At 48.0% G+C, this 16,254-nt stretch overlaps 1 protein-coding gene across 3 annotated transcripts in view; it reads left to right on the top strand.

Annotated features, from left to right (window-relative positions):
- Positions 1–529: 529 nt before the first annotated feature.
- The window catches only part of Lpar3 (lysophosphatidic acid receptor 3), a 63,008-nt gene continuing 47,283 nt past the window's right edge, over positions 530–16,254 (top strand). The window contains exon 1 of one of the 3 annotated variants that reach the window (XM_085677596.2): positions 530–666. The gene's annotated coding sequence lies outside the window, so the exon portion shown is untranslated. Of the gene's footprint in view, positions 667–967; positions 1,170–11,042; positions 11,145–16,254 lie in introns of those variants that run through there. The other 2 variants (XM_048453650.3, XM_085677595.2) reach the window with 2 other exon arrangements.

Raw genomic sequence — 16,254 nt, 5'->3', positions numbered from 1 at the left:
CCCACTGAACTGGGAGCGCACCAGCGGGGCCAGGTTGGCTAGTCAGCAAGCCCCAGGGGAGGATCCAGTCCTCCTGTCTTCATCTTTCTAGCATGGGGCCCTGAGATGGATGCAGTGCAGATGGCTCTTTAAATAGGGGTTGAGGCTCAAACACATACTGTCTCCTGCACTTTCCCAACTGAGCCATCAATGGGCACAGAAGGGCCCCATTGAATGTGCGTAACTGAAGGAATGGCAAAATCCGAACCCACACTCTAGACGTTTCCCGAGCGTCTGAGGTTGAGTAGGAAGGACTTTTCACCCCACGGTATTTTCTTGAAAGGTGACCAGGAAGACCCAACTTCTAGCAAGCTGTGACCCGGACTTCGTTTCCCAGCTCTCGACTCTGCTTTCCTTTTCAAAGTCTTTGCCAAAGGTGGGTCAGTTTTGAAACAGCTTATCCAATGCTATTCACTACAGGAGGCCATAAAGACTCCCACAAGAAGCTCAGATAGGCATTGTTTCCTGTTATAACACAAAGGCAAATGTTCTTCGCCTCTGGCATTGACTGAACGCTAGGGTGACTTTGGGGTTCAGGCTGTAGGGTATCAGGTCTGATCCTGGCAGTGAGCCTGCCTCCCACGGGTGGTGGCGTTGTGTTATGCTTCCAGCTGCCACCTCAAACAGGTAGGTATCTTTCCTCAGAGATGAGAGAGCTTTTCAGTTCCGGGGATCGCTCTGAGGTAAGGCTTTCTTTGGAGGGCTCCTAGTTGCTACTGGCCCTGTAGGAAGCCTTAGTTGGCCTCTCCAAGCCGGCCGTGCCCATGGGCTCTAGGTCCCTAGCCAAGCTTCTGCAGAAGCCTCCCCGGGCCGCCCGAGCTCTCTGCGGCGCAGATCCGAGGCTGGCCGGCTGGGGGCGCTCTCCCGTGGGAACTTGCAGAGGCACGGAGCCGGGCGGGACCGGGCTGCCCCGCCACCTCCATCCACCCCCTGGACTGGCAAAGTTGCCCGGGACTCCAGGAGCGTCGCTGTGGACGCTGGAGAGCAGGCGCTCGTCTCCGCCTGCCCTGTGTCCTCCGCCGCTGACTGGCCGGAGCCCGGTCGCCCCGTCGCTCCGAGGTCCCCCGAGGGTATGCAGCAGCCGCCAAACACTCGGCTCCCGGGCTCGGCGGCGCGGGCGAGCGAGAGCTGTGAGTGCGGTGCGCGGAGAGGGATGGGAGTTCTCGGGAGGGACTTTTTCGGGGGTTCTCTAATCTCTTGTCCTCTCCAAACTCCCGGGACGGAACTTTCCTCCCCTATGTGTGGCGTACCTTGCCCTTGCCCACCAAGAGCAAAAATCAATGCTGATGCAAAAGCCCGGCTGCATCGGCTTTGGCTGCGGGCTGGTGGGCAGGGTGCAGGGACTCCCAGCTCCACCACGCTGCGCTTTGCAGGGGCGCTTCTTTCTAAACTCCGTGGAGTGTGTCTGGTGATGGGAAACGAGTTCTCCCCGGGAGTCCTGGGAGGTGACATTTTCCACCTTGCAGTTTCATTGGTGTGGTGCTCTGACTGTTGGTAAAAGCCGAGGGGTAAGCTTCTGAAGGTTTGGAAAAATGGTTGGCTCTGATCAGCTTTGATCAGTTGTGAGGGATGAGCCAAAGGACTCTGGGATTCCCTCACCACAGGGGACAAAAGTGCTTTGTTTTTGTAGCAGTTTCTTCATTGCCTTCTCTGTGCAAGTTACTGCTATCAGAAATCGCTTAGAATGTTCTCAGGCTTGTGATTTGAGGACTGAGTGAATATTGCGAACAATTTAGTCTTATTAACATGGTCGCGGAAACGGCCCTCCAAAAACACTTAGAGGTCCAATTTGTAAATGGAATGGAATGATTTTTCCAAAATGCCCCACTCGTAATTTGTTCCTGTCACTGTCTCGGTTTTGCCCTGCCTACATCTCAGTCTCAGAATGTCACATCAGCAGTAAGAGACTCAGCTTTTCAGGCTTCCTCCTTGTAGTTTCTAAGATTGAGAATAAAGTAAACGGCCCTAGCCAAACTCCTCTTTGCAAGCAGGTGAGCGGTAGGTACATCTCCAACCTCCCCTTAATTGCAGAGCGCCTGAATTGCTAAAGAGAGTTCTTGGGTTTACTCTTTATCAATAGTTGTCGATTCTGCTCACAGAGGTTTGAGTTCGAACCAGTGGGATGGTTTCAGTGAGCAAGGGAACCAGGGACAGAGCTCCTCTCCCCGCCCCCTCCCCCAGGAATGATGCAGTTAGGCTTGGCTCAGTAAATGCTGCTTGCTTAAGCAAACTGGGCCTTTCCAATACATCCAGCCAGCAAATGCAGTTAGGTGGGTCCTATGCAGGGAGACCTAGTGACCATGGGGACAATCCTTGCGTACTAATATAGTCAATGAAACAGATTGTTTAGGAAAACTTTTTCCTATTGATACTTCCTTTTTTATTCTTCGGCATTCCAAACCTTGATGCTTTCTTTGATCTGGCGACAAATAACACTCTTCTAAATTTTTACCAAATGCATTCAACAATTGCAAGTTTTTATATCAGGTCAGGTCTATTCTGGTCTGGTTGCTTTATAAGTTGTCTAATAGAACTGATTTGCACATGTTCTCATGAATGAAAACATTAAAATATCCAATGATTTTTTTATATAGCTTCATCTGAACTTGAGATGCTATAGTGTTCTCTCTCTCACTCTCTCTTTCTCCCTTAAAACACACAGGCACAGAAGGTATGCACACATAGAACAAGAGCCAGGTAGCAAATAAAGCTAGTTTTCTGAAGGTTGAGCATTCACGCTTAAGGGTGGGCTCCTTCTTCCCTAAGCTCCCCAGCTTTCTCCTGAGGATTAGCAACCTACTATGACTTAACTTAAGCCAGTCTCTTATTTCTTTGGGCTGGGGCAAAGGGAAATCACTATAACTCAAGTATGAATTGCTCTAACTCAAATGACCCATTGGCCACTCTCCTTAGCCATTAGTTCAAATGCTTTCTGGCTTGTGATTATACCCAACAAAGTGGTTAAGACTGATTGTAAGCTTCTAAATGGCCCAGGCCAGACTCAGGGCATTATTAATGTGGCATAAAGGGAGGATCAGACTTCCCAGTCAGCCCAGCCTTTGTTCTAGCCGGCTTTGTGACCGTAGGCACATTGTTTTACTTCCCTGGGCCTTAATTTGCTCATCTGTAAAACTGAAGATTACACTCAACTCCCAAGATTAAAAGAGAAAACAGGAGGGTCCCCTGAATACAGGAAGTACCAAAATGGTGCTTGGCCTTCCTCTCCTAAACATAAGTCCTGACACTCATGTAAACCTGGCCACAGTTCATTGTCCCAGTGAGAGTGTACAGAGATCCCAACCGCAGGTGACTTAGGGCACACTACTCTCCTGCTGCCCCATCCCTAGACGTGGACATTGGGCTGGTTTCTGTATTAACTGCTGTGACCAAGTCTTGACACAAAGTCCTTAAAGGAGGAAAGAATTACATTGTTTCCTGATTTGAAGGCACAGCCAGTTAAGATCTGGAGCAGGGGGCTGCTTGTTCACATCTGCCAGAATCAGGACACAGAGAGGGGACAGGAAGCATGTCTTTTAACCTCAAGGGCCCTCCCTCAGACACATTCTTCCTCCAGCTAGGCTTCCTCACAGCAACCCCCAAAAGCAGTGCCTGTGGGTAACATGTTACATCCACAACAGGCCTTGCCGCTGTCTGTCTAGCACTCTCTACAGGCAGGGAGCCTTCTCCTCTCTGGTCCTGATGATGTGTGGGCCTTCTCCTCTCTGGTCCTGGTGATGTGTGGGCCTTCTCCTCTCTGGTCCTGGTGATGTGTGGGCCTTCTCCTCTCTGGTCCTGGTGATGTGTGGGCCATCTCCTCTCTGGTCCTGGTGATGTGTGGGCCTTCTCCTCTCTGGTCCTGGTGATGTGTGGGCCTTCTCCTCTCTGGTCCTGGTGATGAGTCATCCTCATCCTGGGTTTTGTGTGTAGGTGGAAACGTTTGGTTCTGCCGTGGGTGTGAGAGGAGATGGTATAGACAGGGGATTGTCTCCATAATCACCTAAAGCAGTGGTTTTCAATCTAGGGGTCGAACGACCCTTTCACAAGGGCTGCCTAAGACCACCAGGCACATTATGGTTCATGACAGTGTCAAAATTATGATTATGAAGTAGCAATGAAAATAATTTTATGGTTGGGGTCACCACAATATGAGAACTGTATTAAGGAGTCACAGTATTGGGAGGCTTGAGAACCACTGGTGTAGAGTTTGTGTTTTGTAAGTGAAGGGCTAGAGGCGTTCCGAGTATGAGAATCCAGGATCTAACCACAGCCCCATCTCTGTGGGATCTGCTACACTGCATATGTTCCTTGCCATGGTTAGTTGGCTTGATAATTTATTTGGTGGGGATTGTAATTCCTTTCCCACTTACCTGCATGGGTTAGCAATAGGTCCCATGAAGTTCTATTAGGAGCATTGTACTCGGGGTGGGGGGACTTATAAAAATAGGAACTGAAGAGGCAGGGCATCCAGATGTGGACATCCTAGGCATTCGGATGTGCACCACCCCGTGTAGATTCACTCAGCACCCGTTACAAGAGTGTCAGGATTTCCATGTGGGTGTCTTGAGGACCAAGTGGACATCACCGCCCTCTCTCCGTAGGCCTCTCCCCTGTTCTCTCAGGTCGTACTAGACTCCAGGGAGGGAGTTGTAAGCAGAACTTAAGAAGCTGCTCTTTGAGCGATAGGAAGTTAATCTCTGAACCAAGATTACTGAACAGCATGCAAGGCAAGGCACAGAGCAAAGTTCCAAGCTTTCAGGTTAAAACTCGTCTCTCACCTCAGCTCTTGGTGCATAAAACGCAAGAGCTAGCTACCCTCTTAAGGCCAGGAAGAGAGCGGGACCAGCAGCTGTTCGTCATGCTAGACATGGCCCTGGGACCCTACACCGTCCGCCCTGCGCTGTGACGTCCTATGACCCCAGTCTTTAAGGCTCACTCTGCAAAGTGGCTGCATCACAGCGTGACCCCTTGGCCCTTTAATTGTGTCTTTCAGTGACAAAGACCTCCGTTACTCACCACCTAAGCGGGAGCCAAAAGAGTAGCTCCACCTGAGCGAAAGGTCCCAAGGTCCTGGGTTGTAGCCACCCCCTCATCTTGGTCCTCCAGGCCTCGATTCCCTTGTTCCCCCACTCCCTCCTGGTTTAACTGTGTAGCCCTTACCCCCCTAACTTGTCCTGTTTGCTTTTAGCTTTCAACTCCACTTCTTCCCATGACCCCTGATGTCATCTTATTCTCATAAACCCAGGCTCCCTTTGTCAGATGTGACGGGCTATGTTTCCCACCAGGACAGCAGTCAGCCTTTTCCCTCCTAAGATTGCTAATCAGGCCCCCTATTGCTCATCGTGTGTTTTTGTTGTTCCTGGGACACTAGGCTGGGGGAGGGAGGGTCTCCAAGTCTTGGCTTTGACTCAGCAATGTGCTGACTTGCGGAGTTATAAAGGGATGGCTTGGCCAGTGGCAGGGCTGGGTCAGAGGTCAAACAGCCCTGAATAAGCATGCAGATTTGCCCAAAGACTTCTCAAGCAAATATGCAGTCTTAGTAGAAGGGGTGATCACGTTTTATGAATGAAACTTTAAGGCAATCCCTTGTCCTCCCTTTGAAACTCAAGTCTTGACTACCAGCCAAAATATTGCAGAATAAAACTCCATTCTCAGTTTCTCACAGCAAGGGTACGTACAGCCATCCCATCCTGTCTCTGGGATAGAAACCTTGATCACTTTGTCATCCTAGTATCTGCCAGGCTGCCCCACCTGAAATCGCTGTGTTTTTACTTTTGAGTTTGGATTCTGTGTTAATGGGCTGTTCCTCACTGACCCTCCACTGTGAGAGCTGACGGGCACAGGTGACTTCTGTAAGAGTCACCCATGTCTGTGAAGGTTGCCAGGGGTGATGTTTTGTTTCCACACTCCTCCGTGGGTAAGCTGGCGTTCCCCAGTGAGGAAGAATGTACCTTCTTTCACGCTGCGCTCCATTAAGCAGGAAACACTCATGAGGCTCCCTTTGTATTTAATATGCTGAAATCTTCTGTCTGTGCTTCTGTTGATGCTCAGATTGTACTCACTGGAGAGTCTGTGATGCTTGCTCTTGTGTCTTACCATTTCTTGAGTCTTCCTTCCCTTTTCTTCTCTGTCTTTTTTTTTTGGCACAATATGTTTTAGGCTCATCTTGTACTTTCTCTAAATGAATACATCCTTTCTGAGTACGTAATGTCATTTTCTCCTTTTAAAACTGTGTATATATAGGGGGTTTGAAGTGGTGTTTTGATATACTTACCTCAGTACCCATATATATCATGAAATGATCTCTACAGTTAAGCAAACTCACATACTTCCACCTCATATAGTTGTGTGTGTATGTGTGTGTGTGTGCTTGTGAAAAGTACCTAAAATCTGCCTTCTTGGCAATTTGCCACTACACATTCCATATTATTAAGAACAGCCCTCAGTAGTACACTATCGGGTGGAAGGGCATGGAAATGGGAAGGCATAAACCCATTTATGTCGAGGTGACTATGTCTAGCGATGTAGTGTACACTGTGAGAACAGTCTGAAGACATTAGCATATAGGAAGCTCACATGCCCCGTTGTTGCCTTGGTATGATTGTTTCTACAGATCTCAGAAGATGGAACTGGGAAGTAAACACACACACACACACACACACACACACACACACACACACTTTTCTCAGAGTTAGACCTTGCACTATAAAATGACAGTTCTAATGCTGCACCCAGGGAGACTCTTTTCTCTTCCCTCTGTGTGGGTGCAAAGCTTCTCTGGAAACCGGAGAGTCAATTCCTGCTATCATGAGTATTTCTTCTTGTTTGCTCAGAGTAACCAGTTTCCCTGCCATGAAGCTCCCCTCCCTGACGACTCCATGTTCATCCCTTTCCTGTTCCTACAATTCTGAATCTCTGTATCAGCTTCAGATTCTTCTGTTCAGTTCATTGCTCCATGGCTGCCCACCGAAGCCATGCTCTGTTCACGGCCTGTGTGCCTTGTGATGCTGCATCTCCCTTCACTGCCAATGTCTCTAGATACCTCCAGGGTCCTCTGGGAGGAGGACTGAATCATCCCTCGCTGGATCCTGCTGCTCTGCATCACAAGCTCTCTAAGGCAATTGTACAGCCGTATGAATGACTTTGGATTTCTTTCTCGTTCTCTCTCTCCCACTTTCCTGTTCATTCTGAATAGTGGGAAGCTTGAACCGGGCAGGGAGGAGAATTGGTGTGTGGGTGGTCTCTTGGAGTCCAGTGGAATCTGCACACCACCTGCACACAGATCTACAAGTGCAGGTCCCAGGACTAACCAGGAGGAAAGTCCAAGAAACCAGAAAGTTACATTCCCACCGGCTGTCTGCAGGTCTGTCCCCAGGCTGTCTGCAGGTCTGTCCCCATTCACTTCTGCCTTGGTTTAGCCTCCTCAGATAACAGAAGTCTCCAGCCTTGGAAAAGTTAATCATTTGTTCGACCGGACAGATGCAGACTGAGCTGCTTCTCTTCCGAGTGTGCTCAGAAGCAGGGAAGCTGATTACTGTTGTTTCTGACAACGTGTTTTATTTGATTTTGACATTTCCGCTTTGCCACAGGAGCTATTTACCCCATCAACGTTAGCCAACAATTTGAAGGAGAGATGCATTTATAGGTCATTGGTACTTTAAATCACAGTCAGATCTTATTTCTTGGGGAAATCGGTAAAAGCTTGTGGAAGGCCATGTCCTCATTATAGAGATCAGTCTGTGTATTCCTTTTCCCATCTGAGCAGAAAATTGACTAAAAGAAGAGACTTTGAGGGTTAGCGCAGTGAAAAGAGCCTTGGGCCAGAAAGTAGGGAGCTGGTTAGGATGAATTAGCACCCCACTTGTAGTCAGTTCCCTCTGCACTGCCACCTCCCCGTGTGACCAGAGGTGAAGAAATGGGAAGTCACTGTAAACTGGGCGAGGTATTCTGATATTCCACTGCCGTGACAGAATGGGTCAGCAAACGCTTGGCTTCTGTGCCTCGATAACGCAGAAGTACCTGGGGAGTATCACAGGATGGAATTCCTTTGATATGTCCCACCCACCATGCACCATCTCTCAGGGACACAAAGTGCACTAGAGTATAGATTTTAAAGACAAATGGAAGCCGTGGGAACTGCCTGGCATTGGGAGAGGCCGTCACACTACATAGTCTAGGGGAAAAAAATCAAAATTCAGAATTTGAAGTATTTTCCATGGAAGGGGCATCTCTTTTGCATCATCACAAAGCAAAAGTAAATCCTAAGTTGGCTCCCTGTAAGTTTGGAACTGTCTGCAGACAAAAGGCTAAACCTCTACAGAGTTCCCTCTCTCAGAGTCACCTGGAACTCTGTGGTGGGGAGAAAGTATCAACTGGCCTCTGGAGGAAGTGGGGAGGAGAAAAGACTTGGGCTTAGGGTGGCTGTTCTGAGGGCCAGCCTCATCAGAGGAAGCAGATTCCTCCCTCTTGGACCCACCCCTCACCTCTACAGCCAGCCTGAGCATCACTCCACTCTGAATTTTCTTAGACCTAGAAGGGAACACTGTGGCTTCACTTCACCCCACAGCCTATGCTCCGTGTTGTCTCCCTCTTGTAACCATAGAAACTGAGTGTCGAGAGGTTCTGTAGCCTTGCACAGGTCCTGCTGATGACAGCAGTAATCAAAGCAGCAGTGTCTGAAATGCTCTAAACGCATCGACTCTCCCAGTAATCTTGGGAGGAAGGTTTTCCTACTGTCTCCATTTTCCAGATGGGCCGATTAAGGCACGAAGAAACTGGGTGGTTTTCTAATTGATAAGAGGCTGACTAGTTCCTCAGGCCAGACTCATTGGCAATGTGGATAGTTCTTACGTTAAAGAGACGCCCTTTTCCCACCCTGTGTTCTCATCACTCTCAAAATCAGCTAACTGCTTATACATGCGCATATTTCTAGACTCCCTCTTCTGGTCCGTTGGTCAATACAGTTGTATTGTGGCAGTGCTATACCATTTTAGTTACTGTAGCTTTGTAGTATGGTTTGAAATCAGAAAGATCTCTTAGACATTTAACAATTTCATTAGTTCCACGGTTTTTTTTCCCTTGTATTGGATCTGTAGATCACTTTGAGTAGTCTGGAATGTTTTAGCAATTTCAAGTCTCTGATCCATGAATGTGAGGTTCCCCCCCATTTTTAATGTTTTAATTTCTGTTATCAGTGTTCTATAGTCTTCTGTGTACAAGTCTTTTGTGTCCCTGGTTGAGCCTATGACTTGGTTGGTGTTTTGCTCCATTTTGATGATATTATAAATGTAATTGCTTTCTTAATTTCTACTGTGGATTGCTCATTGTGAGTGCACAGACATAGAATTGGCTTTGTGTGTTTGACTTCTATTTTGCAATCTGACAGAATTACTTTATTCGTGCTGAGACTCTTTGAATCAGGAGTGTTCTCCACACAAAAGAGCATATCATCTGTGAACAAAGGCGGTTTTACTTCCTTCTTTCCGATCTCGATGCTTTCGTGGCTTTCTCTTGCCTGATTGCTCTGGATGGGGTTCTGAACAGAGGTACCGAGGCAGCACAGAGTGTTCTGATCCAGAGGAGAGGTTTTAGTTCCTCCCACAAAGTGTGGTGCCCTCTCATCACAACTCAGCGTAGGTCACCCTGGACCTGAGTCCCCTATCCTCCCTGCCTCTCTTCCTTTCTGCTGTGTTGGGGCCTTGGAAGAGTGGAGCCCGGATCCTGTGACCCTGAGTTGCACTCGGGCAGGGCCATGTCTTCCCTGGACTGTTGCCATTTTAGTATAGTTACAGGATGGCTTTGTCATAATTCCTCCTTAAATCAAGGCGTTAGATCACACACCATTAAAATCCCAGAATTGCAGTTCTGTAGTGCATTGAACTTTCAGGAGGCTTGCAAGCCCTGATCTTCTTGGGGGTGTACTTTTGTGCTGCGTACTGGAAGCATTGATTTGATTCAGTCCTGCTAGTAACCCTGCAATTATAGATTATAGGTTATAGATCATGTCAAATTTAGAGAAGAAAGAGGTGGCCTACCAGTAGGTGTTGCTTGGACAGAGCCATTTCTGGAGGGAGGATGCCACCTCTGGTGCAGGTTCAGTAGGTGGTCTTCAGCATCCTACCCTGATGCATTGTGTAGGCTGTAGCACTGGCTACCCCATTTCTAATCTGTTTCTAATATGCTAAAATGCTATCTTCCCTTTCTTGTTTTGGCTGAAGAACTGCCGTACCATGGAGGAGAAGAAATGGGAGAAACTCCATTCTAACTCAGAATGCTCAGGGAAAGGTAGCAGTGACAGGCCTGCACATACTGAGTAGGAATGATGAGATCTCCCAGCAGGGGAGTGAACAGTGAAACTGTGGAGATGTGATGCTCTGTGTGAGGCCCTCTCCAGTGAGTGTCGGGGAATGTGGGGCCCACGACAGAGGACAGACTTGAGCCTTTTCAGGTCGAGCCATGGCTTCCTTGCCCATGCGATTCCCTGTGTTCCTTTTGCTTCTAGTGGATTCCATATGCTAGTTCCCACACGAGAATTCCATTCTGGATCAAGTTCTCAAGCGTTCCTGTTTTCTGGCTCTGGTGCTCACCCCTTCTCTCCCACCCTCCTATCTGTATGAACTTTAAGGTTTTCTGAGATGCAGACATGGGTGGGGGGATGCACCCCGACTCTCATCCCGCTGGAGCACCTAAGAGGCCTTGGGGATGGACCACAAGTACTTCATGAGAATCTGGCTCGTTGAGGTGGGAGAAGCAGCTAAGTTTTCCGATGCTCCGAGGTCCTCGGTTTCTAGACAGTTTCTAGTCCTTTCTGCTTTTGCTTACAAGCAGACACGTCTCCCCTGAGATGGTCTCCCTCCAGAAGTACATTACTAAAAGCCACAAGGAGCAGCCGGTACTCCCTCAAGCTCTGGTTCTTTCTAACCCTCATCTGGAGCCACAGGCAAGGATGTCTCAAGTGCAGAGAATTCAATAAAACAGAGGTTTATCTTTCTGTCTTGTTCAAGGCCATTCAGTACCGCTGTGCTGTGCGCTGTGCGTTTGGACTCAAGGCGGCCTTTCTTTTTGTTTCTGTGCCGTTCCCTGGGACATTTCAAATCCGCTTGCCAAGAGTAAGTAACATGCTTGCCTGGCATTTGCAAGGCACTGGGTTCAGGCACCATTGCATACATTAAAAAGAGTAAAGGAGAGAAAGCATTTCTGCTGAAGACCAGTGAATTTTCCGAGACCGTTCCGCTCTTCCTGCAGTTTTATCTTGGCATTGCCAAATTGCTGTAACCATTTTAAAGTATTTATTCTTAACTTCTGTATGTATTTCCCCTATAATGGACTCTAGCCCATGGCTGTATTCATGGCTACCTAGGACTATTTTCTTGCTTCCGTGTTCAGTGCGGGCCCCAGTGAGGGAAAACATAAAGGAATAAGAGGGAGTCTGAATCTGGAAACTAAAAGCCACTTTAGGAGAATCAGCCCTTGGGGCTGTAGAGATGGTGCACTCAGTAAAGGAGTGTGCCTCACAAGCGTGAGGATGTGCGTTCTGCCTCAAGACTCCACAGGAAAGTGCTGTACATAGGGGCATGCCCTTGAGATCCCAGAGCTGGCCCAGCACCAGGGAGGCAGACGCAGGGGACCCTTGGGACTCATTGGCCACCCTTCCCCAGCTTTATTAGTAAGCTCCAGACCAATAAGAGAGCTTCCCTTAAGGGAGGTAGATGGTGTTTCTGAGGATGACTCTTGAGGTTGTCCATCAGCCTCCATATGTATGTGTGTGTGTGTGCGCGCACACACACACACACACACACACACACACACAGCAAAGTAGTAATAACATTCAAAGAAGCAATTGGCAGGGAATTGAGTCATAGGATTCACAAGAAGTGATAGGAGACTTCTGAATCAGAAACAGCAAGGGGGTAGTTAACACTCCCAACTCAGGCACCAGCCAAGAGGAAGGAGAAGACAAAGCTGTCCCACGAGAGGGCTGCCCGATAGTAGCTGAACCAGCACCCCCACATCAACCTGGGAAAAGGGTATCAGGAAATCAACATGACCTCCTCCCTCCTATCTCCTACTGTCCAGACAGTGCCTTATTGCCAGACCAGCATGACATGGAAACAAGAGGCAAGCAGGATGTGGGACAGGGCTTCCCCATCAGGGATGAGTTCACTTCCTGGCCGATCTTTGGGATCTCTGAAGCATCAGTCAGAACTGTTCCCCACTGCAGGGCATGGGTCTGGCATGTTCCTTCCTATGCAGAGACTGAGGTTGAATTCGGGTAGATAAGCACTGCAGACATAAGGGGGAATCACGGCCGACCACCAGGGACCTGACGCTGGGCACTGTGGGAGATGGTTTAGGACAAGCCCTGCAGGGTAAGGGACTCCAGAAGACCCTTCTGGGGACTAGAGACAGGCCACAGGAGGGCACGTGGTACACAGACAGACAACAACAAAAACGTGTGGACCACACATTTTCCTGTTGCAGATTTTATACTATGAAGAAATATAACTGCCCTCTCATGGGAAGTGTTTAAGGCAGCAACGTGAAACTTTTCAAAAATTTTTAATGGACAAAATTTTAGTCAAGAAATGTATTTTCTTTCATATGACTATCTACATTTTCATTTTTGTATTCTCGCTCCTTTGAACAGTGAAACTACTGAAATATGATCACACGGTGATTTAAAGATTACCATAGGAGCTACACATAAATAACACTAAATTTAAACAACTGACTAGCATTTTTAATGAGGGTCAAAGGTCAAAACATATCTCCCCCTGCGACCTTGATGAATTAGGCCTGAATTACAATTCTATAACGAAGTAAACACAATTAAAGATTTACTTTACATCTGGATAAACAAAGTCAGGGAATCTGTTGATCACATAAAATCCGTGTGTTATTCTCTTTCTACTGTGTTTCCACTGCTGCCTTCCTGTTTAATCAAGGGGCTTAAGACAGTCCCCAGCCATCAGGAACATCCGGGAAACAATACTTTGATTACAGCTGTTTATTAAACAAGTCCGAGGATAGGAGCTGTGGTGTAGACCACACGCTGGAAGTCCACCCACTCCCCAGGGAGCGGTGGCGGGAGGTGACCTGGCTGACGTGTCTCATGCTGCCCTCCTTGCCTCAAGGGCTCTCTCCGCGATCTGCTCTAACACATAGCCTGTTTATTCTGCTAAGCCTGGCACGCAGTTTGTCCTGGATGCCACCATCTCCCAGTTAGTGATGACGTGGCAAGGTCAATTTCTGGGGGAGGGGAGGGGAGGGCAGGAGGTGGGGAGCACATGCGAAGGCCACAGGATAAATTCCAGCGTCATCCTTAGGAATGTTCTCTACCTCTTTAGGGAGACAGGGTGTTTTGTTAGCCTGGAGCTAACTCATGAAGCCAGGCTGGGTGGCCAGTGAGTACCAGGGACCTTTCACTCCTCCTCCCCAGCACTGGGATTACAAGCATGGACCACTACACCTGACATTTTTATTAATACACGAGTTCTGGGAATCAAGCTCTATGTTTGCAAGTACTCTACTGAGTCATTCCCTGTAGCACCAGTTTCTCATTTTATTGGGGATTTTCCCAGTCACACCAAGTGAGCATTTGCTGGTCCTCTGCTTGGCCCCTCCCTGGGAACCTTACTGCCTGTGCAGAAGATGGTGGGGGTGGGGGTGGGTAACTGCTGGTGAGGAACACAGGCTCTGCTTCATAATCATTCTAGGTGTCCCAGTTGAAGATTCATTCCTAATAACAGAGGTGAGGGTTCAGCTTTCTGGAGAGAAAAGACGGGACGTCTATAGCGAGGCCAGCATCCCGGAAGTAAACACACACCAGCTCTATCTCTGGTTATTGCTGGCATCAACTGTCCCATTCCCAACAAGATCAGCTATGTGCAAGCTGGTGCAAATTGCTACTTCCCTGTTTATTTTACCCTGGCGAGGGTAAAGCAGATGCTTTCAATTTATTTTGAAGTTATCGTAAATGCAATGGGGTTGGCAACCTACCCCTCGTTTCTAATTTAAAAGATGCTTAGGTGTAGCACAGTTTTAGATTTGCAGACAACTGGAGCGCACAGTAAACTTCCTCGTTCATGCCCCGCTACACAGTAGCTGCCCTTGTTAAATCCTAAATCCACACAGTCCGCATGTTAGCATGTTATAGTTAGTGAACTGACACGGATATATTGTTACTACTGAAATGCTTGTTTTCCTCAGCTTTCCTCAGCCCTTAGGATGTACATTCTATCCAGTAACTAAGCTTCTAACCTGTGACCATGGTACAGTGTTTCCTTTGGTTGGGATTTTTCTGCTGTTTTTTTTTTTTAAATTATTGTTGTTGTTACTGTTGTGTGTGTGTTTTTATATGGTTAGCAGAATGTGGGGTTGTTTCAGGAGATCACAGAGTAAATTGTTATTTTTAACACATGGTTTCAGGAGTTAGACAATCAACAGGGCTTCAGCCTGCTGACATTGAATTTGGTCATCTGATTGAAGTAATATCAGCTGAAGAGTCACTGCTTTCTCCATGTCTGTGTCTGCATTTGGACAGGAAGCCTTTGAAAGGAGGTCACCAGGTAGCAGCTCAAGGACTGAGAGTCGAGCTTCCCTTCCTAACAATGGACTGTCTGCTAGGGAGATCCTTCTCTTCATTCCAACTGACTATTTCATCCAGGGACCCAGCCCCAAATATGCATAGTGTACATTGGACTGTAATTCCACCTGACTTTGTGTTGTGACTTGGATTCGTCCAGCTTTGACCACTGGCTCTTTCTCTTTTGAAGTTACGTCCCAAGAGGACCCTCCTTTCTGAGGTCTGCCCTCACAGGGCGCCTCTGTGGTGGGGTTGCCCCTCAGACCACCCGGACTTGTCTGCCCTGGTGAAGCCCCAGTCTAGTGCAGCAGACACCATCCTCACACCTCTGCCAGCAGGAGATGGTGCCAAGTCACGCCAGGGAAATGAATGAGTTGTGAAACTCAAATTAGAGAGCATAGACACGGGGGACGCAAGTGGGAAGGGTCAGCGTGGTTAGAAGGTTCTTCGCTCAGGTCTGTATTTAATAAGCGTCTATGGAGACCATGTGTTTGGCATTCTCCCAGGGCCCAGGGGTGTGTCATGGCACCGTGAAATGCATACCTTCCTAAATGCGCCTTCTCGCTGGAGAGAGCACCCAGACCCTGAACTAGATGGTCAGATGCCGAGAAAGGCTGCTAACCACAGCGCAGGCTAAGTGGTCCGAGTGCAGCACTTTGGCTGTTTCCCCTTAGAGAGCTATGAGGAAGAGGGGCATGATGAAGAGACGTCTGCACGGGAATGGGGTAGAGGAATAACTCCTAGGAGTGTGTAGGGGAAGCGGTGGTTGTCGAGATGGGATAGAAGGTGCGGAGGCTTAGATGGCACTGGCTAACGAGAATTCCAGGAAGCATAGCTGTGTTTAGATCGTTCTTACAGTCCTGATTTGCCATTAACATGAATTATTGAATTCAGTGACCAAGCATGCTGACCTATGCAGGCCTTCCTAAGTCAGCAACTTAACTGCGATTCAGCTCCCACCTGGTCAGATTCTAACTGGCAGAGAGTTGCTCTGTTTGTGGACCATAGGGAGAGAAAACCCAGACAGCACCACCTCTTCTCTGCACGGTTTCCTTCTGGAAGGGGCACATTACTGAACAGCCGGGCAACAACTTGTCTCCGAAAACAAAGCTCGAAATAAAAGCTGTGTGAGTGGTTTTCTGGTGGCTTCATTTTCATAATTGTTTCCACATTCCAAGTTGCCTAATTATCTTTTTTTTCCCCCTTTGGAGACACAAGCTGGGGAGGATCTAAATGAGAGCCTCGCTCCTGAAGTTTTCATTTGGATTCCACATATAGAATTTCCAAACCACCATTTTCTGAAGTCTTACATTACTGAAGTTCGAAGTTGCGGTCATCCCTCCAAAGTTTAGCATCTTCCATGTCTGGGTCAGAACTGCTAAACCCACGAAAACCTTTGGTATAAAAAACAAACATCAGCTGAGATATGGCAGAGACAAGAGGCAGCCAGCATCGTCAGTGCGACTGTTCTGCGCCCCGTGTACTGTAAAAGCCGAACGTGTGTTTTCAGGAAGAGAAAAGATCCTTTATACCCCACCTCAGGCCATTTTAAAAGAAGGCTGTTTAGAGTGTCCATAGTGCCCCCATACTCTGGGGACACTCTTTGAATCTCTTTGAATGTGATTTGATGAAAT

The sequence above is a fragment of the Myodes glareolus genome, chromosome 17 (genome assembly GCF_982192425.1).
Source record: "Myodes glareolus chromosome 17, mMyoGla1.1, whole genome shotgun sequence".
Lineage (NCBI taxonomy): Eukaryota > Metazoa > Chordata > Mammalia > Rodentia > Cricetidae > Myodes > Myodes glareolus.
The sequence above is the reverse complement of the archived record's forward strand: the minus strand, read 5'-3'. Positions and strand labels throughout refer to the sequence as shown.